Source organism: Python bivittatus, unplaced genomic scaffold (assembly GCF_059951505.1).
Source record: "Python bivittatus isolate LINGU-HERP-01145 unplaced genomic scaffold, Pbiv_v1 ctg000440_np1212, whole genome shotgun sequence".
NCBI classification, from domain to species: domain Eukaryota; kingdom Metazoa; phylum Chordata; class Lepidosauria; order Squamata; family Pythonidae; genus Python; species Python bivittatus.
The window spans coordinates 360,482-384,249 of NW_028277063.1; the positions used below are offsets into that span (position 1 = coordinate 360,482).

Here is a 23,768-nt window from a genome sequence, read left to right on the forward strand (position 1 = left end):
TTGGTTCACAGATCTTACATTCCAGGTACCTATACAATATTGTTCTTTACAGCATCGAAACTTCTTTTCGCTTCCAGATACATCCACAGCTGAACGTCCTTTCAGCTTTGGCCCAGCCGCTTCACTCTTTCTGGAGCTACTTGGAAATGCCCTCCGCTCTTCCCCAGTAGCATATTGGACACCTTCCGACCTGAGGGGCTCATCTTCCGGCGTCATATCTTTTAGCCTTCTAACATTGTCCATGGGGTTTTCCTGGCAAGGATACTGGAGTGGGTTGCCATTTCCTTCTCCAGTGGACCACATTTTGTCAGAACTCTCTGTCATGACCTGTCCGTCTTGGGTGGCCCTGCACGGTATAGCTCATGGCTTCACTGAGTTACGCAACCCCCTTCGCCACAACAAGGCAGTGATCCATGAAGGAGCCATAGACTGCATGTCCCGGTAAACAAGTGTTACATTGATTTTCTTCAGCCACAAGGTAGCAGCTATGCTATTTAATTGCTTCCCCTGGAAGCTGTTGCACAGGTAGCCCAAACAGTGATTGGGATGAATGAAATAGGAACATCACTTTGGGTCAGTCTTGGTCTCAGAATACAGAGAAATCTGTCTCCAGAGACATCTTCTGGGATAAGGAGACCAATCCAATTGCATGCAAAATACCTCAAGAGTTGAATAATTCCATTATCCCTAAGCTCTTCATTTGGAGTCATCCAGAAGAAGGGTGGGAACTGAGTTTTTTCACTCAGTGCAGGGTCAGAAGTGCCATAACTGAACTGCCGAGAACAAAAAAATAATATATTTTAGATGAGGTACTCTTTTTTCTCAATAAAGTACAGTGGTACCTCGGTTCACAAACTTAATTCGTTCCGTGACTCTGGTCGCGACCCAAATTGGTCTTGCTGATTAAGACTTACTGATTGGCATCTTAAATTACAAAGGAAGGACGTGGCATATCAATAAAAAAGATTTAACTACATTCCTAACATATTTTTGTTACATATGATGATATGTAAATTTTCTATTCATTAAGGATTTCTGGGGTTGTACATGCATTTGTAACGTTCACACTGTAATGAGTTTACTTGCAGAAACCATCCAGAAAGCCTCAGAAAATAAATAGAATCATCCACGATTTCATTTGTCTTTGAATATATTTCCATGTTATATCCATAGCTGTTTCCTCCCTCTTCCCCCACTTTTTCACTTATATCCCTCCCAAATACCAATCAAATCTTGTAGGTGTTTAAGATATTGGCCATCTGGGTGGTGTTCTGAGAAAGGAAATCACCAATGACAGCCATGAGCTTCTGATCCTTTAGAATAGAATTTCTCAACCTTGATAACTTTAAAATGTGTGGACTTCAACTCCCAGAATTCCTGGTAGGAGAATTGCTGGCTGGGGAATTCTGGAAGTTGATGCTCACACTACTTAAAGTTACCTAGGGTTGAGAAACACAACTTTATAGAGTTATAATTTGGCAGACAGCTTTGTTCTGTGAAGAGCAGGGCCAAAAGATACCCATTGGCTTTCAATGAATTAAAAGCATCGTCATAAATTTTGGAACACAAAGTGATGTTTGGTAACAAGCTTTTATCCTTGTTGATCTTGGGAAGGGCAAAAGTAAAGGCTCAGACATGCTGGAAATGTTTCGGCAAGAGCCTGAAGAAGTGTTTTATTCGATCCTACAAACTTACACCATCGGGAGTCATGGGAGAGTCATGGGGGGAGCCACGGGGGGGGGACACAAGATAGGTGCTTCTCAGAGAAAGACTGAAAAGATTCTACTGGATCACAATATTTTTGTCTTGTAAGATAGATGAGTCTCCAGAAATAGCATCTTCTGCATGATGGAACTGTATTTGTCAGGGTATTGCTGTAGAAGGTTTTAAAGTGGCCACTGTGTGCCCCATTCTCTGTATGGACATATGAGGGACTGAGCCTTTTAGAAGTGGCAGAATTGTTTTCCTCATCAACCAAACAGAAGATTTAAATAGCATTTTTCTCTGCTAGCCAAAGGGGAGAGACAGAAAGAGAGGGAGAGAGTTTTGCAATCAAAACATGCTGTCTATAATGCCTTAGCAAAGTGGTGGACAGAAAAGATAAGTATTTCTCCAAATTAGGAGGTTGTGAGATGAGAAGGGAGATTTTGGCTACTAATCTATAGCTTCCTCTTTTAACCAACACTGTTTCCTTTGTACTGGAAATCAAGACTCAGTTCCCAAACTCTGTTATGATCCTAAGGGAATCAGTGTATTTCTCTTCTGACTTGATGAAGAGCAGACAAGGGATGGCTTTGGACCATATAGTTCCATTAACTGGGAAAGAAGTTGAACAGCTTTGAAAGGTGATTCTCCACCACTTAATTATCAAAATTATAATGATTAAGTTTGTTTTTTATGGAAGCACAGAACCGAGTGACACTTAACAATGTTTAATATTAACAACCACGTGATGCTCAGTAGGTTGTATTATGACTCACTGGTTATAATTATTATAGTCAATAACTTCAGCTATGCATAAGAGCAACAGAGACTCTATTCCATTGTTCCAGAGAAATTGTGTTGATGAAGATGTGGCTCTACTGCTGTGACTGGGGCCAAATTACTTTGGCATTCAAAGCCTGGATGTTTCTGCTCTCCTTCCTTATCCTGCCTCAGGCTTCTTTCAGCAAGATCCTTCACTCCATGTGTGATAACGAGCCAAAATTTCAGTTTAATTCCCCCACTCTCTCCAGCGATATTGTCATTGCAGAATTTGTATCTACTTCATTTCTTGATTTGTCTTTACTCAACTTTATGGAACGCCCAGCAGGATCCTTCATAGGATAGCAAGTAGTTCTGTATTTCCACTTTGCTTTACTGTGATTGCATTCAAGTGAATCTAGTTAATATTGTTCCACTTTAGATGAGAATTAAACCTGGTTTAGACATGAGTCTTATTTATATCTCTCCTGGTTAATCATAACTCAGCTATTGGAATAGTCTCTTGTAGGCTCCTGGTTTTTCATGTGGGTGTTGCTATATATGAATTAATCTGCCTATGGGAAAAAACTCCCAAGTTTGGTTTTAATAACATTCTTCCTCTATTTTTTATTTTGTATCCAAAAGAAAAATGAAAAAGAAGCCCTGTCTAAAATATTTACCGTGTCATGTATTAATCATATATATCTATCCTTCTCCCATATAATAGATATATGCTTCTATGTAATAATTACATTGTTATCATTGTTGTCACTTATTTATTATTTCCAAACACTTCTACCTGGCAAGGACCCACTAAAGCACAATACACCCCCCCCCCATTTCTGTATTTAAAATTAATGCTTGCTTTTATTTCAAATAGATTCAGCTTGTTTGAGTTTTGTACCTTTCATGTACTAAGACTCCTTGATTGTCTGATGCGTGCAAAGCTGGGACACATTTAAATAAATGAGTGTGATAAAATGTTACATCTTGAGTAACAGTATCCCCAACCATTGGCACAATCCATCAATTTCTGTTTCTCAAATTGCATAGCTGCCCAACAGATATGAAATAATCCTCTTTATTGTGCAACCTGTTTTAAACCTCTCATCATGTGGGGCTTAGATGCCCAAATGATCTTCAAATGACATTCAGACACTCCATCTTAGCTCCTCATTCTATGCCTTCCTCACCTCTGGGACTTCTTAGCTACTAGATTTTAACAATTCAAGATATTTTTTTTTTTTCAAAGAGGTGCTTCAGAACATGAGTGCATACTTCAGTTCTCCAATACTGATTAAAGCAGACAGACTCATTATTTTTTGGCATGGAGAAAAACATTATGAAAGAATGTATTTAATTAAAATACTAGTCTCATTTTAAGTTTATAATGAAATTCTTCTTGCAGCACATTGACTAAAACCTTCCAGCATGTCCTAGCCTTCACTTTCACCATTCAGGAAATCAACATGAATGAGAATTTATTACAAAACATCACCTTGGGCTCAAAAGTGTATAATAATGCATTTAATTCACTGAAAGCCAGTGGGTCTCTTTTGAACCTCCTCTTCCTGGAACAAAACTGTCTTCCTAATTATAATTTGGTAAAAGATCAGAAGCTCATGGCTGCCATTGGTGACCTCCCATCCCCAAACACCATCCAGATGGCCAACATCTTAAATGCCTACAAGATTCCACAGGTATCGGGATCCATAGAAATGCTTAGAATTAAATGAGTCGTGCCGAGAAATTGTATGGGGACAAAAAGGGGGGGAAAACTCAAAAGCAGCTCAAGTATTGGGGAACTCAAAACCTTCTTTTATGTCAGCAAAGTGCAACGTATGAATTATCACTGCCACAGCACTGATCCTTAATAGATACAAATGTTACGTATCAGATGCCAAAACAGTATAGATGAGACTATACCCTTTTTCACAATGCTACTAAAAATCTTCATCATTAAAGCACCAGATATTCTCCTCTTAAAATGTAAACTCCCAGATGAGAGTTGACTCTTGCTACGAGAAGACTATTCTCTCCCTCTCAGTCTTCATGAAGACTTTCCCTTGTCATTGAATCCTACCTGACTACTATTTCTGATCACCCCAATTAGAGTCTGAGAGATTGTCCCCATGACGTACTCCAGAAAGCAGTGGCTGGAATATTAATGGTGGTGTGGCTGCCTAGGCCAGGTTTGTTGTGAGGATAGGCTTGTTGATTCCCCAAATTCAGTATGTCTCCACTTCTATCTAGGCATCTTATGGAAGCAACTGCCAAAAGATGCTTGTTTCCTCCATCTTTCTGGGGTGGCTGATGCAATAGCACTTCAATTGACTAACTGGGGCTAGAGCTTCTTAGAGGTTTTTGCATCAAGACAGATTGAGCTAGAAAAGTATATCCCAAGCTGGGGAATCCTATGCTGTCCTTATTTGCCTTTGGTGTGAGCCGCACTGTGGCTTTCACTCATTCCTGCATGATACCTCAGAAGAGACTTGATTACAAAGTGTTATACTTTTAAATATATTTTGCACACTTAAAGAATAATGTTCCTTTAAGAATGAATTATTACTTCATTGAGATACATACCTAGTCTAAAGTGCATCATTATTATTCCCACCCACAGCTCAGTTATGGCTCTTTTGACCCTGCACTGAGTGATAAAACTCAGTTCCCCTCTTTCTTCTGGATGACTCCGCATGAAAGCCTACAGTATGAAGGGATTGTTCAGCTCTTGAAATATTTTGGATGGAATTGGATTGGCCTCTTCATCCCACAAGACATCACTGGAGAGAGATTTTTCAGAATTCTGAGACCAAAGCTCCTCCAGAATGATATCTGCATTTCTTTAATTCGATTCATCCCAATAGTGATTCGGTATATCTCCAATAAATTCCAGCAGAAGCAACTCGCTAGCATTGCAGCTACCTTATGGTACAGTAAAATCAATGTAATGCTTGTTTATGGAGACCTACAGTCTATGGATGGTTTGCGAATCATTCTTGAAAATTATGAAATGATTGGCATGGTAATAGAGAGGGTTTGGATCATAAGTGGTCAATGGGACGTCACCTCTGTTTTTGAGCCCCAGAGATTCCCAGCATTGTCCTTCAACGGCAGCTTGTCCTTTGCTGTACATGCAAACGTGGTCCCAGGCTTTCAGGAGTTTCTTGAGAACCTAAATCCACACCACTCTAACGTGTACTTCCTTCATGAGTTCTGGTGTAGTACATTTTTTTGTTCACTCCCAGCATATAATCTAAGGCAGCCAAATAAAGGAAACTGCACTGGGAAAGAGGATTTGAGGGGTGTCCATGGAACCATCTTTGAAATGCAGATGTCTGGCCAGAGCTATGCTATTTACAATGCTGTGCATGCTGTGGCACATGCTCTCCATGCCATGTATGCATATAGAGCCAGGCAGAAGACAATGGACAATGGAGAGGAGTGGAAATTGCTGAAAGGCCAACCTTGGCAGGTTAGTGATGATGCCATTCAACAGCAACATTGCTGCAATTGTGAATAGAGACAAGTTCAATTTGCTAATTATATATCTCTTCTGATCCTATGCACGTCTACAGAGAAATAGTTCCATTATATTACTTTTTTATATCCAAGTAGACATGGAAACAGTAAAATTCTCAGGTTCTTCATTAAGTGTTGCTTGACCATGAAAGAATTTTAACCTTTTTTTATTTTACCATAATCTCATGACCCTGTCCCATCTTCCCCTCCCTGGAAGATTGACTAATCTCACCAGTCAGAAACAAAATGCACTCTTTGGCTCTCAGCCTTTTAGCAATATCAATGATAGCTGAGAAAAGTACCTCTTATACTAAAGTCCAAATGCAGATTGAATTCTGTGACCTCACTTGACAATAAAGAATGAAAAGATAGAACAAAATCTATCACCTACTTATATCTTTAAAGAAACCTATACTTTGAGACAAAGAGATACCTAAACAGAACTATTGACAAACAGATATAGAAGTTTCTGGGCCTCTCTCATGTCTCTTTTTATTAAATCTCAAATAATCTAAATAATAAAATGGTAACAATTCTGTGTGTGTGTGTGTGTGTAGACATACAGGCAGGCAGGCAGACAGACACATAAATACATACACATTTGGGCAGGCCTAGGGATTTGAAAACAGAAAAAAAAGTGCATTTCTATATCACAGGATGAAACTTTTTTTAATAATAATTTGATTAGAGCTTACAATTAGAAAAAGTAAAAACTAATACAAAGTCCAAGAAACAAGAGAAAAAGAAAAAGTGTGGAAAAGAAAAAAGGAAAAAGGAAAGTATATAAAGAAGTAACTTCCCCCTTCATCACAACAACTATAAACAATTTTAGGAACTTCTCACCATCTCTTAAAACACAACAAAGGCTCTCTTTTTCCCACATCTCATCGTTTAGCTATATGCAAAATCCAAAAGCCTCACCCTTCTTTCTTAAGCAGCAAAAGTCTATTAAGAGTTACCACAGATACCTACATGCCTATTTGATCCTTGATCAAACAAGCCAACTCTATTTTCATTCTCTGTACTTTTAACAACCTTGGTTTTAAGCCCTTCAAATAATGCCCTAGAAGTTGATTTCTTTTTGTTTTTTCTTTATCCCTTCTCAGAAAATCCTTCAAAACTTTAACAGATCTCTCTTCTACATTCAGTAAAAAAAGATTCTCCAAATCAACCCTTAAGTATTCTTTTTCTTTAATTGTAATCTTTACTTTCTTCTACTTCCTTCTGGTGTCCAACCTTCAAAGACACACCCTATCATGGTTTTTTTTTCAAAGAACCCAGGATTTTTATAATTAATTTCATTTTTTTCATTCCAAATCCATCTGGACTCTTAGTCTCTTTTTAGCTTTCAAAAATCAACACACTAAACAGCCTTTTGCTGTTTATTCCAAAAAGTAATATTTTGCTGAATCCTTAAAGTCATATTTAAAACTTCTTTCAAAGGAGAAGGAAACTGCAATGAAACTTGCCATTCCAAAGGTTCTTAATTATTCAAAAGCAGCAAATAATAATTCCAAGGGTCACTAAAATGTGGCTCGGTTGAGCCTTTTGTCCATAAAGGCTGCATTAGACTATGAGCATAGATGGATTCCTTCAACTCCCAGCCACTCATAAGCTGACCACAAAAACCTTGTTTCCTGGGGTCTATTCCTGTGTAGCAGCTGTCGGGAGTGCATGTGGGTGATCTCATGTTCTCTTCTTTCTCCAGAGAGGTTTCGCTGGCCAATCTCCACCATAACCACTGCCCCCCTTCAGCAGGGACATCTATCCCGCCATGCCCTTACTGGAACTCTCTGACAGGATTGTGTTTGCCATTCCCCCAATGCACCAAATCCTGCCAATTTGTCATTATTCTTATCTACTGGTGAGGTTTTGCCACAAAATCGGGGGGGCTAAGGAAAATCAACATCAAAAGGTTCTTAGGCTGCTTTTAAACATGGAGGAGATTTCTGACAGAGTGAAATCAAATGTGGGAGATTAAGAAAGTGGAGAAAAAAACTCTCAATTTGGTATATTAAACATGAAGCAGTTCATTCTACCTCCCAGTCCTTGATCCAGTTTCTCATTTATAACTCTTCCCGTTTAGCTTCGTTTATTTCTGAAAAATGTCCGTTTTAACAATAGTGCTGGGGAAGAAATAATTTTCGATACCAACGGAATTGTGAGACTAAAATACGACATCGTCAACTTGATCACATTCCCCAATCGATCTTTCCATAAAGTCCCAGTTGGAGGAATTGAGTCCCAAGCTTCTCAAAGTCAAGGACTCACCATTAATGAAAGTGCCATTGTATGGCACCCAAAGTTTACTCAGGTGAGTTGAAAACTCCCCAGAAACACGCGGGTTCTTTCTGTTCTGGACTGGGGTGTTTCAACACTAGAAATGGGGAAACCCTTCCAAAGTCAACAGAAAGCTTCCCACTGAATCCAAACATCGTTCAGGAGCTGGAAGAAATTATAGAGTTCTCAAGCCTCCATTCTGCAGTCAGCAGTGCAGTCAGCAGACCCATAAGACACGGAAGCAGAGTTGTGGTTACCAGTCACTTCAGCTGGTGTGAGCATTCCCCTCCTGTGGAGGTTCGGATATATTCATCTGTGTCAGACCTCATTCCCTCCAGTCTGAAAGGAAGGACTTAATCCAAGGCAGAGCTCTGACTAAATGCATTCATAAGAAAGAAGGTCCTGATGAAAACACAAGAATTCCACCAAGTTCTCTGCTTTCAAATGAGAGACCTAGATATAGTCATTCTTGGAGGAAGAACTCCTATTCATTTCGTCACACTTTTTCAGGAGCTCGCCTCTTCTGAGAAGGTGCAACATTGTTTGGGGGCCCACTCTTATTTTTATGAGCAGGAGAACTAACTCTCACACTTTGCCACCATTGCTTTTCACCTCCACCTGAAGGAGCTTGGTGCAGCTGCCAGCCCTTTCTCTTTCAAGGCCTTCCTGCACTGAGGGCTTTGAAAGACCATGACACATAAAGGCAGCCTGGTCTCTGAAGCTCATTTGGGGCCTACTCTGCAGTTCCCCAGTCCACTGAAAAGCTGCCCTTTCTGGCATTGCTTCTCATGGAAGAGCAGAGGAGGCAGCTAAGCCATTCTAATATAAGCCTTATCATGGAACTCCACTCTATTTCACAGTGTAGGGGACATTAATAAAGTCCTTGCTTGAAATTTTAAAATCAGCTGAAGAAGAACTCCTGGAAGTTCCAAAAGTATACTAGAGGAACGTACAAGTTCATAATATATTCCTCCAATCTACTTTTCGAGCTTCCAGGAGTTCTTAAAGGGCTAATATTAGAGAATGACTGCTGCCCAATTGAGGAAAAACAAGGAGATGCTCTATTGTAAATGTCTGCTTTTCTCATTCCCATTAGGTACCCCCCACTTCTCTCTGTGTGGAAAGCTGCCATCCTGGACAACAAAAATTAACTAAGCAGGGCCAGCAGGTGTGCTGTTATGACTGCATTCACTGTGCGCAGGGAAGGATTTCTGTCCAGATTGGTAAGAACAAAATATGTATATTCTTCTTTTTAAAACTGTGTTTTACCTTACTCAAATCATTATTGTTTTCTGAATAAATACTTAAGAAAAAGAACAGATTCTTCAGGAGTATCCTCCTTGTCTTCAGCTGATTTAATGATTTAGAAGTCCTTAATGTTTAAACAAATTGGGGAGATTTCTGCCAAGGGATTCATCTATCCTCAGGAAATGTGTTGTACCTTAACATGAAAATTAGGGAAATAAATCTTTGTCACATCAAACATTTTAAAAATAATTGATTCTTTCCATACAGAGCAGAGGTCACTTATCAACTTCACATTTCAAAAGGGTGGCATCAGAGTAAGTTAAGGGGGAAATCTGGGTTCAGGAACTGTCTCGTAGCTGGAAGGACCACAGCATTCCTAGCCTTGTCTAAAAAGGTGTTCAAACTCACCTCTGCATTAAGAAGAGATATCCACCAAGAAATATTTGCTAAAACTTTGATTGAAATTCAGTATGCAGAATGTTTACATACCTTCTTTATGCATTCTAGATGCCAAGGAATGTGAAAAATGCTCAGAAGACCACTATCCAAATGAGAAGCAAGATCAGTGCATTCCCAAAAGTGTCACCTACCTATCTTATAGAGAACTCCTGGGAGCAGTTCTGGCTACTTGTGCCGTTTCTTTCTCAGGAATCACCATTGTGGTGATGGGGACTTTCATCCGCTACCAGAAAACTCCCATCGTCAAAGCCAACAACTGGGGCATCACCTGCACCCTCCTCTTCTCACTGCTGCTGTGTTTTCTCTGCTCCTTCCTTTTTCTCGGCTACCCAGGAACAGCCGCTTGCCTCCTTCGACAGGCAGTTTTTGGAGTCATCTTCTCCATTGCAGTGTCCTGTGTGTTGGCCAAAACCATCACTGTGATTCTGGCCTTCATGGCCACAAAGCCGGGGAATCGCATGCGGCCATCTTAGTCATTGTTCTATGCTCCCTTATTCAAATGACCATTTGTGCTGTGTGGCTGAGCATTTCTCCTCCTTTCCCAGAGTTGGACATGCACTCCCAGTTGGGTGAGATTTTAGTACAATGCAACGATGGCTCAGAAATCATGTTCTATGTTGTGCTGGGCTACATGTGGCTTCTGGCTATCGTCAGCTTCACAGTGGCCTACTTTGCTCGGAAGTTGCCCGACACTTTCAATGAAGCCAAGCTCATCACCTTCAGCATGCTGGTCTTCTGCAGTGTTTGGGTGTCCTTTGTGCCCACCTACTTGAGCACCAAGGGGAAATTCATGGTGGCTGTGGAGGTCTTCTCCATCTTGGCCTCAAGTGCTGGCTTACTGGCTTGCATTTTCCTACCCACGTGTTACATTATTGTGCTGAGAGCAGAGTTGAACACTAGAGAGCAGCTAGTCAGAAAAAAAGAATGATCTAATCTCAAGGACAGCAGGAACAGTGGTCTAATTCCTAGAAATTTGTCTCTAGAGATAACAATCAATGGGTCATGGGGTTTTCGTTCAGGAATACATGTCTTTATTCTCTACTTTTGTGCTGTAAGAAGCTTCACATACACAGAATATCCAGGAAAAGAATCGTGCACAAACTTTCCCAGGTTGAGGACTTTTTTGTCTTTGACTAATAAGCTGGAAACTACCCTCAGAAATGTAGTGGGTGGGATCACCAAGGCTAATCTTAATTATTCAATAAGATTTTATCTTCCTTAAATTGAGTTACTATAAAATGGTAATGAGATGACTTTATAGTGATGTATTTATTAATTTCCCCTTTCCAACTCATTTTCTATTAAATGCCACCTCTAAAAGATCAATGGCGCAAGGATCAAGGTTTGTGGGACCTGCAGAGCTTCAGGTAGTTCCTCTCTGCAATAAAGAATCCAAAGCCCCAATGGATTCTGAATTCACCCTAAATGGGCTTACAATGACCAAGGTCCAATCTCTCCAAATTGTCTTTAACAATGCAATTTTGATGGCTGCTGTAAAGGCATGCTGATATAACCCTGATGAAGGAATGGATGTCCTGGGAAAGTGGAACATGAAAAAGAAACTCAAAGTAATCTCGCCTTGTTTCTGCTTGGTATACAACGGATGAAAGAAACTCTGGCTGGCCTTCAACTTTCTGTTATTTTACCCAGAATAATCCATCATGTCCATGTGGTAACTAGCACTGCTTCCAGTTTCCCACCAAGAGATGCTGGCAGAGGAAAGCACTCTATTTGGGCTCCCCTTACAACACCGGAAAGAGATCCAGGAAGCAACTGCTTTGCTGTCTTCTTGTGCCCATCTGCATTTGACAGCCCATATCCAGAAGCCATCTGGGGAGGAAGAAAGAATGAAAGGATCTCTGCTCTAACACAGGAACAGGTCCAGACTTTGAGAGCTGATGTCCTTCAACATCTTTCGCCTTCCCGCTCTCATCTGAATTTCTTTGACTATCCTAAACAGAATCCACACCCCACTGCTTGACTCTGGCCACTGCCTCCCAACACAACATTCCGGCTCTCCTTCCTCCACATTAGCTGCTTTGCCCACTCAATTCTGTTACCAAACCTGGGGCCTTCACACCTGCATCCCTTACTCACAAGTAGTACAGTTGGGAGCTCCCTACCCTGCTGTGTTCAAACCCCCTACCTCTCTTTTTTCCCCTTCATTCTCTCCTCCACCAACCCACACAGCTGCGGCCCGATCAATATTGCTCAGCTAGATTTCTCCCCTCTCCTCAAAACTTCTGTTCACTCATTCAAGCCTTTCCCCCATTGCATTTCAAACCCTCCTGGGGTTGAGACTAGGTCAATTCTCACTGCAGCTTGCAGGATCTTTCTTCCTCAATATGTAAAATATATAGAGATTGATTAGTGTCAGCCCATATTGGATAATGAGTATGAAAAAGGGTTTTGAACCATCAGTATAGCCCCTGGATCCTCATGTGGATGATGGTGTTTTGCTGCTAGAGAACAATATTTGACAGAGGAAAGGGATTATGGGAATAGACAAGTTGAACTCTCTGTGAGGAAGTGGAGCAAGAAGCATTGTCCATGTTTGGCAAAAGCGGCTGCAGCCAGGCAGCGATATTCCCCTGGCCCCCTCTTCTCCAAGGCTCACCACATGTCATGTGCTGTAAAATGGGCTGTAAAAGTTTCATTTACTCACAAGCAACTACATCAGCTTTCCAGCTGCCTGCCTAATTGAGCCACACTCTGGCGTCTTCCAGGATGGCTGATGTCCACGGGCACCCTCACCCCACCCAGGCTCTTAGCCTACAAAAACAAATGCTAAGGGAGAACATGTGTGGGTGTGTGCGTAGGAGATAGGAGAGCAGTGAGCAGGTGAGGGAGCAGAAAAGCAGCTGGAGATTGCCAGGGAGGCAAGAGGATTGTAAGTCAACTCTCACGACCACAGCTGTGGGAAGCAGCATATCTTACTGGGATTCCTGCCTGGAGCTTGGCTTGGAGCTCAGCAGCAACAGAAAAGGAACAATTACATTTAGGAAGCTCCTTATCTCAAACAGGACAAGAACAGTTGGGAAAAACTGAAAAGACTTAAAGGTTGTATGCTACTTTATAGACTTTGAGACTCTTGTTTGAACTGAGTACTAAAACGTGGGGATAAAGGGCTGTGTATCACCTTGCAAGTCCTAGATGGGTGAAATGGAATATCCTGTAGTTTTTGGGGAAGGTGTGTGCTGTCATAAAGAATTTTATATATATTTGCTGCACTGTGGTGTGTGCAGTCCCCAGATAACAATGAACCCTCACAAGTTCCCAGCTAACTGATCAAAGAGCAAGGAGGCCCATGGGCTGAAAAAAACCCTCAGGCACACCTGTTTTATGAGAACTTTCTGAAAGGATCTAGAATTTCCAATGGGCTGAAATAGGACAGAGGAATGGAGAGATCAAGAGGTGGAACCACTTTAATGTTGTTGTTGTTTTTCTCTCTGAGTGTCCAGTTGGAAGGATTGTTAAAAAGACACCTGGGAAGGCTGCTGCCCTGAAGGAAGAAGGAGACAAGATGACATCATTGCTGAAGATGGAGATTCCATCCGGGGATTCCATACAATGGCACTTGCATTCATGGTTAGTCCCTCCCTGTGAGAACTCTGGGCTTCAATCCCTCCAACCTGGACTTTCTGGAAGGATCGTTTGAGGAATGCAACCTAGTTGGTCTTCCTCCCAATATCTCATTCTCATCTGAAACTATTTCTTCTCCGGCACTATTGTTAAAGCAGACATATTTCACAAATCAATGAAGCTAAATGGGAAGATGTATAAATGACCCACTGCTTCAAATAGGGGGCACCAGGATCAAGTTTACAGTTATGATCTCCTTAATTTTTTAATTAATATCCATAATTTTCAGTTGAGAGTAATTCTATGTCCCATATTACTAAACCAGAGAGAGAGAGAGAGATGTTGTATACTAGACAGCCAGTGACCTGTTGGATCATCGTTTCAGAGATATTTCCTTACCTAAACAGAGAACCAGAAAGATCAAGGGCAAAAAACCAGGGTGAGCGTGAGCAGCTTGTCACTTGCTCCTGGCTTCCCTATTGACTATGCTAGTAGGAAGCCGGCAGAAGTCTTCCTTCCTTCCTTCCTTCCTTGCTTCCTTCCTTCCTTCCTTCCTTGCTTCCTTCCTTCCTTCCTTCCTTCCTCCCTCCTTTCATTTCCATATATTATATAGGCTTGTGCCATTTTCCCTGCCCTCATACCCTCAGGATAGCCCCAGTGAAGCTTCCTCCTCCCCCTGCCCTCCTCCCCCTCCCCCTCCTCCTTGGCCTGTCCCTTTGCTGAGTGGAGGGGAACCGAGGCAGACGTGGTCTGTGAGGAAAACTGCATCCCCGCTTCACATTCCAGTGTGCTCCTAAGGGCCCCTTCCCTCGATGGAGGAAGTGGATACATCCATCGACCACCGGCACCCCCCAGCCAGCCCTACCTTGGCAACAGGCCTCCAAGTCGCTCCCTCGTCCTTCCCTCACTGCCAACTGCCATTAAGAGATTTCAAATCTCTGTTTCGGTTCCAAAGCAGCCAATGGTCGCTCTCTCGCCGGTCAAGCCTTGCTACCAGCCGAATGGGGACAGGGGACAGAGGGTGGAGGGACAGAGTCAGGATACGCCCATGACAATCACATGACCTGGGCCGACTGCTGCAGTGCATTGCTGAAAGAGCCATGAATTTCCCCAATTTCAATCCCAGAGGAGTCGTGGGTCCTTACACTCTGTAAGCTAGCCCATTTGAGGTACCTTTCTTGGGAAGGTGTTCCCCTCCCACGCACCGTATCACCCAGTTCAAGGTTACAGATAGGAGAGTTTTAGTGGTATATCAATGTCTTTGTATGTATTTCTATCTATACACTCATGGAGAGTCACATACATATGCATACACAGAAACACACACATATACACTGACAGTTATTTTTTCTTTCTTTTTTTCAGCTTGTTCAAACCTTCAGAAAGATCCCAGACAGTCTGGACATTGCAATATAGAAGCCTCTCCACATATTTGTCAAGAGTTCTGCCTAAGAGTTCGTATCGCCACTGAGAACTTTGGATCTAATAACTTGGACAGAAGAAGAACCTACATTTCTGCGAGAACCTTTGTGCCCCAGTCTCTAGCAGTTGGCTTAATGAAACTGGTCAGCTCTGACCTTTTGAATTAGTTTTGTAACAACTGAGAGGCAAGATCGGATACTGCAATTCCAGGTTTACCTCAGGGTTCAAAACCTGAATCATCATGAAATTGTAGCAGATTGTATCATCTCCAGATAGATCATGAAATCTGTTTTTTTCTTCTATATTTACAGTGTAGATAAAATTGTTTATCTATTTTGTTCAGTTATTCCATTTTTAATTATTTTTTTCTTTTTTCTTTTATTTTCTTTTTCCTTCTCTTTTTATAATGGAAATAGTTCCATTATATTACTTTTTAATATCCAAGTAGACATGCAAACAGTAAAATTCTCAGGTTCTTCATTAAGTGTTGCTTGACTGTGAAAGAATTTTAATATTTTTTTAATTTGAACCATAATCTCATGACCCTGTCCCATCTTCCCCTCCCTGGATCACTCACTAATCTCAGCTGAAAGAAACAACATGCACGCTTTGGCTCTCAGCCTTTTAGCAATATCAATGATAGCTGAGAAAACTACCTCTTATACTAAAGTCCAAATGCAGATTGAATTCTGTGACCTCACTTGACAATAAAGAATGGAAAGATAGAACAAAATCTATCTCCTACTTATATCTTTAAAGAAACCTATAATTTGAGTCAAAGAGATATGTAAACGGAATTGTTGACAAACAGATACAGAAGCTTCTGGGACTCAATCGTGTCTCTTTTTATTAAGTGTCAAATAATATAAATAATAATATGGAAATAATTCTATGTGTGTGTGTGTGTTTGTGTGTAGACATACAGGCAGGCAGACAGGCAGACACATAAATACATGCTCATTTGGTCAGGCCTAGGGATTTGAAAACAGAAAAAAAAGTGCATTTCTATATCACAGGATGAAACTTTTTTTAATAATAATTTGATTAGAGATTACAAATAGAAAAAGTAAAAACTAATACAAAGTACAAGAAACAAGAGAAAAAGAAAAAGTGTGGAAAAGAAAAAAGAAAAAAGGAAAGTATATAAAGAAGTAACTTCCCCCTTCATCACAACAACTATAAACAATTTTAGTAACTTCTCACCATCTCATAAAATAAAACAAAGGCTCTCTTCTTCCCATATCTCATCTCTTATCTATAAACAAAATCCAAAAGCTCATCCTTCTTTCTTTATCAGGAAAAGTCTCTTAAGAGTTACCACAGATGTCTATTTTATCCTTGGTCAAGTAAGCCAACTCTATATTCCTTCCCTGTACTTTTCACAATCTTGGCTTTTAATCCCTTCAAATAGTGTCCTAGAAATTTATTTCTTTGAATTTTTTCTTTGTCCCCTCTCAGAAAATCCTGCACAACTTTAACAGGTCTCTTTTATACATCCAGTAAAAAAAGATTATCCAAATCATTCTTCTGGTTTCATATTTGTATGTCCCCTTTAAGTATAAAGATATCAACCAGTTTCATTTGTATGTCCAATATGTCATCTTTTTCCATATTGTTCTTGTAACTTAGGATATTCAAATCCACATTCAAATCCATTTCAATCTTATCTGGTATAACGTGTTCCTCTTCTGAGACATCATTAACAAACCATCTATCTATGGTATCAGACATTCTTAAAATTAATTTCTGAGTCCTTTGTTCAGAAATATCCTTCAAAACATCCACCGTTAAAATATTTTGCTCCATTCTTTGTAAAAAAGTTGAATTTAAGTATTCTTTTTCTTTAATTGTAATCTTTACTTTCTTCTACTTCTACTCTAGTGTCCAAACTTTGAAGTCCCATCATGTTGTTGTTGTTTTCAAAGAACCCAGGATTTTTGTAATTAATTTCAAATTCTTTATTCCAAATCCATCAGGATCCTTAGTTTCTTTTTCACTTTCCAAAATCAACACACTAAGCACCCTTTTTCTGTTTATTCCAAAAAGTTATATTTTGCTGAGTACTTAAAGGTATGCTTAAAACTTCTTTTCGTAATGAGAAGGAAACTGTTCTGAAGGTTCCTAATATTTCAAAAGCAGTAATGAATAATTGCCATGGTGATTAAGAAATGGGGCTTGGTCAAGCTTTTTGTCCACAAAGGCTGTATTAGACTGTGAGCATAGAGTGATTCCTTCAACTCCCAGCCACTCATAAGCCAACCAGAAAAACCTTGGTTCCGGTGGTCTACTCGTGTGGAGCAGCTGTTGGGAGTGCACGTGGGCAATCTTGTGATCTCTCTTTTCTCCATAGAGATTTCGCCAGCCAGGATCCCACATCTGGCCACCAATCTCTGATCTAAACGCCATTCCCCTTTGGCAGGGACATCTACCTCACCATAGCTTTACCAGAAGTCTCTGACAGGATTGTGTTTGCCATCCCCCAAACCCTCCAAATCCTGCCAGTTTCTCATTGTTCTTATCTACTGGTGGTCTTTTGCCAAAACATCGTGGGGGGAATAAGGAAAATCAAAAGGCTCTTCTTGTCTTACAATTTGACTTCATTTAATCATTTTTCCACTATCTTATGTTCTAAGACAGGCTGCTTTTAATCCTGGAGGAGATTTCTATTAAATAGGATCAATAAAATGTTATTTGCCATTTTGTGCTCTTTTCCCTTAGACTCATAGATAAGATAACATTCTGGATGTGTAAATGATAGCTGAGAAGACTTATAGTAAAGTCCAGATGTAGACTGAGGCCTGTGAGATCACTTTTAAATTAAGAATTAGGAAACATATATTTCCTACCTACCTTCTTAAAGTAACAGGTAGTTTAACTCTAGAGTTGCCTAAGGAGAATTTACATTGACAAAGGTATAAGGAAGTCTCTGGGCCTATATGTTGTTGGCTTTTTTTTATGAAGTCCTTAATTATCTAACTTAATACTTATTATCTGTGCATGAGTGTGTGTATATGTGTGTGCTGGCATGTGTGTTATGTGTGTGTGTTTCTGGAGGGAGAGAGAGAGGGAGAAATCAAATGTGGGAGTTTAGAATAGAGAAAAAAACAACTGTCAATTTGATATATTAAAGCATGAAGCTATTCATTTTACCTCCCATTCCTTGAACCAGTTTCTCATCGATACCTCTTCCCATTTAGCTTCGCTTATTCCTGAAAAATGTCCGTTTTAACAATAGCGCTGGTGAGGAAATAATTTTTGATACGAATGGAAATGTGAGGCTAAAATACGACATCATCAACTTGATCACATTTCCCAATCGATCTTTCCAGAAAGTCCCAGTTGGAGGAATTGAGTCCCAAGCTTCTCAAAGTCAAGGACTCACCATTAATGAAAGTGCCATTCTATGGCACCCAAGGTTTACTCAGGTGAGTTGAAAACTCCCCAGAAACACGCGGGTTCTTTCTGTTCTGGACTGGGGAGTTTCAACACTAGAAATGAGAAAACTCTTCCAAGGTCACCAGAAACCTTCCCACTGAATCCAAATATCTTTCAGGAGTCAGAAGAAATTACAAAGTTCTCAAGTCTCCATTCTGCAGTTTGCAGTGCTGTCAAGGCACAGAAGCAGAGTTGTGGTTACTAGTCACTTCAGCTGGTGTGAGCATTCCTCTCCTGTTGAGGTTTGGATACATTCATCTTTGTCAAACCTCATTCCCCACAGTCTGAAAGGAAAGAGTTAATCCAAGGCAGAGCTCTGACTAAATGCATTTCTTAGAAAGAAGGTCCTGATGACAACACAAGAATTCCACTAAGTTTTCTGCTTTCAGATGAGATACCTATGTATAGGCATTCTAGGAGGAAGAACTGCTATCCATTTCATCACACTTTTTCAAGAGCTGACATCTTTTGAGAAGGTGCAGCAGTTGGCAAGAGTTGGCTGAATCTTAATTTTATGAGGAGGAGAACTAACTCTCATAGTTTGCCACCATTTGTTCTGGCCTCCACCTGAAAGAGCTTAGTGCAGCCCCCAGCCCTTTCTCTTTCAAGGCCTTCCTGCAGTGAGGGCTTTGAAAGACCATTGCACATCAAAGCAGCTTGTTCTCTGAAGCTGATACTGTGCAGTTCCCCAGTCCACTGAAAAGCTGCCCTTTCTAACATTGCTTCTTATGGCAGAGCAGAGGAGGCAGATAAGCCATTCTAATATACGCCTTATCATGGAACTCCACTCTATTTCACAGAGCAGGGCACATTAATAGAGTCCTTGCCTGAGATTTCAACATGAGCTGAAGAAGAACTCCTGGAAGTTCCAAAAGTATACTAGAGGAACGTACAAGTTCATAATATATTCCTCCAATCTACTTTTGGAACTTCTAGGAGTTCTTAAAAGGATAAAATTACAGAATGACTGCTGACCAATTAAGGAAAAACAAGGAGACACTCTATTGTAAGTGGCCATTTTTGTCATTCCCATTAGATACCCCCCTCTTCTCTATGTGTGGAAAGCTGCCATCCTGGACAACAAAAATTAACTAAACAGGGCCAGCAGGTGTGCTGTTATGACTGCATTCACTGTTCAGAGGGAAGGATTTCTGTCCAGATTGGTAAGAAAAAAATATGTATATTCTTCTTTTTAAAACTGTGTTTTACCCTACTCAAATCATTACTGTTTTGGGAGCAGTTCTGGCTACTTCTGCAGTTTCTTTCTCAGGAATCACCATTGTGGTCATGGGGACTTTCATCCACTACCAGAACACTCCCATCGTCAAAGCCAACAACTGGGGCATCACCTGCACCCTCCTCTTCTCACTGCTGCTGTGTTTTCTCTGCTCCTTCCTTTTTCTCGGCTACCCAGGAACAGCCACTTGCCTTCTTCGGCAGGCAGTTTTTGGAGTCATCTTCTCCATCGCAGTATCTTGTGTGTTGGCCAAAACCATCACTGTGATTCTGGCCTTCATGGCCACAAAACCAGGGAATCAGATCAGGAAGTGGGTAGGGAAAAGGCTGGCCATCTCCGTCATTTTTCTCTGCTCCTTTATTCAAATGGCCACTTGTGCTGTGTGGCTGACAACCTCTCCCCCTTTCCCAGAGTTGGACATGCACTCCCAGAAGGATGAGATCTTGGTGCAATGCAACGAAGGCTCAGAAATCATGTTCTATGTTGTGCTGGGCTACATGTGGCTTCTGGCCATCGTCAGCTTCACGGTGGCCTTCTTTGCTCGGAAGTTGCCCGACACTTTCAATGAAGCCAAGCTCATCACTTTCAGCATGCTGGTCTTCTGCAGCATTTGGGTGTCCTTTGTGCCTACCTACTTGAGCACCAAGGGGAAATCCATGGTGGCCGTGGAGGTCTTCTCCATCTTGGCCTCAAGTGCTGGCTTATTGGCTTGCATCTTCCTACCCAAGTGCTATATTATTGTGCGGAGACCAGAGCTCAACACCAGAGAGCAGCTAGTCAGGAAGAGTGGTGCAATTTGAAGAACAGGATAATGGATGGCTTGATTCTTATGTTTTGATTCTAGATAACATAGTAGATCAAAGGATTCCATTCATGAATAGATGACCTTTTCTCTAATTAATGTTCTATGTGAGTATTTCTTTATACACACTACGACGCAAGCAGGCATGCACCATGTTTATAGCCAGTGAAGCTAATTGACCTTTGCTCAGTTTGCTGAGAACCTCAGTTAGAAATGAATGCTCTTGCTTTGATTTCTGTTCACTCCTGAAACTGGTTCTGCAGTCCGAGTTGGGCACTGGGCTGAGCATTCAGGGGACATAAAAGTTCCTTAAGAAAATCATATATGACAAATGAAAGGAGGGCAACAATGAGGGGTATTTTTTTAACAACTACTGAAAATGGAACTCCACCTAAAAAAGAAAATAATATGGAGTGATGTTAGATATGCATTCATCTATTTTTTCGCCCTCACTCCCTTCCTTCCTGACCATTCTGCCTCATCACCACCTAGACTTCTTGGAGGCCAGAGAAATCACTCTTGTACCTGTGGAAACATTTACTGGCTCCAATTCTCCTACTGTCAGGTGTTGGGAAAGGAAGGCTACCATATTTAAATAGCACTTAGATGACTACAAATATTACTTATTAAATGAAACACAGACTATCCTTTTCTATCATTTACAAATACTTATTAAGTGTAGAACGTCTTTTCTCTGTTTTCTGCTGGAGAGCAATGCTACGTTTTGAACTTACACTGAATTGATTTAGAGGACAAGAGGAAATTGACAAGAGGAAAACAAATTATAAACAGCAAGATCCTTGCTGTCAGGACAGGTTATTGTTTAACCTCAGAGGAAAATTGATTATGACCAACTGGCTCTGGAAATTAGGTTCAGTTGGTATTTAACCTCTGAGTAAGAAGTGTGAGCAGAATCAGACAAGCGAGTTTCAAAGGTCCTGGGCATGAGTAAGTGGACAATGTACATGTACAGGGGAAAAGAAGGGGAAATAGAAGTCAGATCTCTGATTATTTAAAGGATGTGTGTGTCACCTGATTAAAATTTATCGCTTGAAGAAATGTCTATAACTTGGCCATGATAAAAGTTCAGCGGGTCTTCTCCTAAGGGAGAGGGCAGTGTGTTGTTCTGCTAAGAAAATAAAGTTTTTACTATTCCAATTCTTGTCTGGTTATTGACTCTCCACGTATCCAGGATCCTGACAGCAGGCAAGATGGAGGAAGAGCCACCACCAAGTTAATGGTCAGAGAAGTGGGACTTAAGCCTGGGCCAAGAAAATGACTTGAGAAAAGATCTCAGACCAGCCCCTTCCTAGTTCACACACAGATCAAGTGACGGAGGAAGAAGCACGTTCGGACATGAAAGATTCTGTTATTATAGCTGTTAAAATAAAAGTAGTCCTGACTTAAATGGCATTGGTTTCTTACTCTGGTTGATTTTCTTGGGCTAACATGGCCCCATACCTGGGTGAGGGAACTTTTGGCCACCAGTTTAAAAGTCCTGAGTGAGATTGGCCCCAACCCTTCCGACCTTTGGGAAGGCCCTCAAAACCTGGATGTGCCATAGGACTAGGGGATCCCAAGGAAGTATGGAGCCCATTAAATGCTTCTACTGTATGTAATTACAGTGAACTTTTCTCTGTCTTTTTATTATTGTATTTTAAAAGTAGGTTTAAGTTTTAATTGTTTTAATGGTAGAAGATTTTGATTTTACTTGTGTTTTAACTTTGTACATGACCCAGAGTCTCATGCAAGTGATAAGAGCAGCCATATAAAAGGAAGGAAGGAAGGAAGGAAGGAAGGAAGGAAGGAAGGAAGGAAGGAAGGAAGGAAGGAAGGAAGGAAGGAAGGAAGGAAGGAAGGAAGATGACACCAGCAGACCCAGCTGGGAAACTTTCATGAATCCAAATCAAAATAAGATACAATGAGGTTCCTTGAGGAAACTTTGCCCAGAAGAAGGGATTACTGGTATACCAGGGGAAATGCTGCTGGCCAGCAACAGGAACAGAATTATTGTCTGTGCCTTGTTTTGTTTGCTGCTTCTAATACTTTTGTGTCCCCTGAGGAGGACTTCTGGCATCCTTCCGTCTATGCTGTACTCCAACAACCTCCTCCTGAACTCTTTCTTTCTCCTTTTCTCCCACCTCCTGTGCCTTCCACTTCACATTCTTGGTTTCCATGCCCTCTCCATTCACAAATACGTCAGCTACAGAGTCACTCTGTGCCCATCCCATTCTCAGACCAGGCAGTGTGGGAGTTCAACTTCTATATTCCCATATCCCCTTTTCTGTGCAGATCTTGTTCTCCAGCACGAAAACACCCATCATCCACATGAGGATCCAGGGACCATACTGATGGTTTAAAACCCTTTTGCAGACTCATTATCCAATATGGGCTGACACTAATCAATGTTTATATACCTACCTTACTGAGGTGGAAAGATCCTGCAGGCTACAGTGAAAATTGGACTAGCCTCAGCCCCAGGAGGATTTGAAGTGCAATGCAGGAAAGGCTGGATGACTGAAAAGATGTTTTGAGGAGAAGGGAGAAATCTAACTGAGCAATATAGATCAAACCCCAACTTTCCGGGCTGATGGAGGGAGAGAATGAAAAGGAAGAAAGGAAGGCAAGGGGGTTGGAACAGCCCAACTGTACTAAGAGAAAGCTCCCAACTGTACTAAGAGAAAGACTACTTGTGGGTAACGGATGCAGGCATGAAGGCACCAGGCTTGGTGAACAAAATTCAGGGGGCAAGAGAGGGACCACCTGAAGATCTTGCAGCTCCCACAAACTTTGATCCTTGCCCCACTGACCTTTTTAGGGTGGCATTTAATAGGAAATGAGTTGGAAAGGGGAAATTAATAAATACATCACCCTAAAGTCATCACATTAACATTCTATTGTAACTCAATATAAAGAAGATAAAATCTTATTGAATAATTAAGATTAGCTTTGGTGATGCCACCCACTACATTTCTGAGGGTAGTCTCCAGCTTATTAGTCAAAGACAAACAAGTCCTCAAGCTGGGAAAGGTTGTGCACAATTTTTTCCTTGATATTGTGTGTATGTGAAGCTTCTTACACCACAAAAGTAGAGAATAAAGACATCTACAGTATTCCTGAACAAAAACCCCTTGACCCATTCATTGTTATCTCTAGAGAAAAATGTGTAGGAATTAGGCCACTGTTCATGCTGTCCTTGAGATTGGATCATTCTTTCTTCTGACTAGCTGCTCTCTGGTGATCAGCTCTGGTCTCAGTACAATAAGGTAGCTCTTGGGCAGGAAAGTGCAACCTAGTAAGCGACCACATGAGGCCAAG

General features: G+C 41.0%; 2 pseudogenes; both read left to right on the forward strand.

Moving 5' to 3' along the window:
- The first annotated feature begins 433 nt into the window (after nucleotides 1-433).
- Nucleotides 434-12,763, forward strand: LOC112543337 (vomeronasal type-2 receptor 26-like; annotated as a pseudogene).
- A 4,367-nt stretch (nucleotides 12,764-17,130) lies between these two features.
- LOC148215685 (vomeronasal type-2 receptor 26-like) lies at nucleotides 17,131-20,448 on the forward strand (annotated as a pseudogene).
- Nucleotides 20,449-23,768: the final 3,320 nt, after the last annotated feature.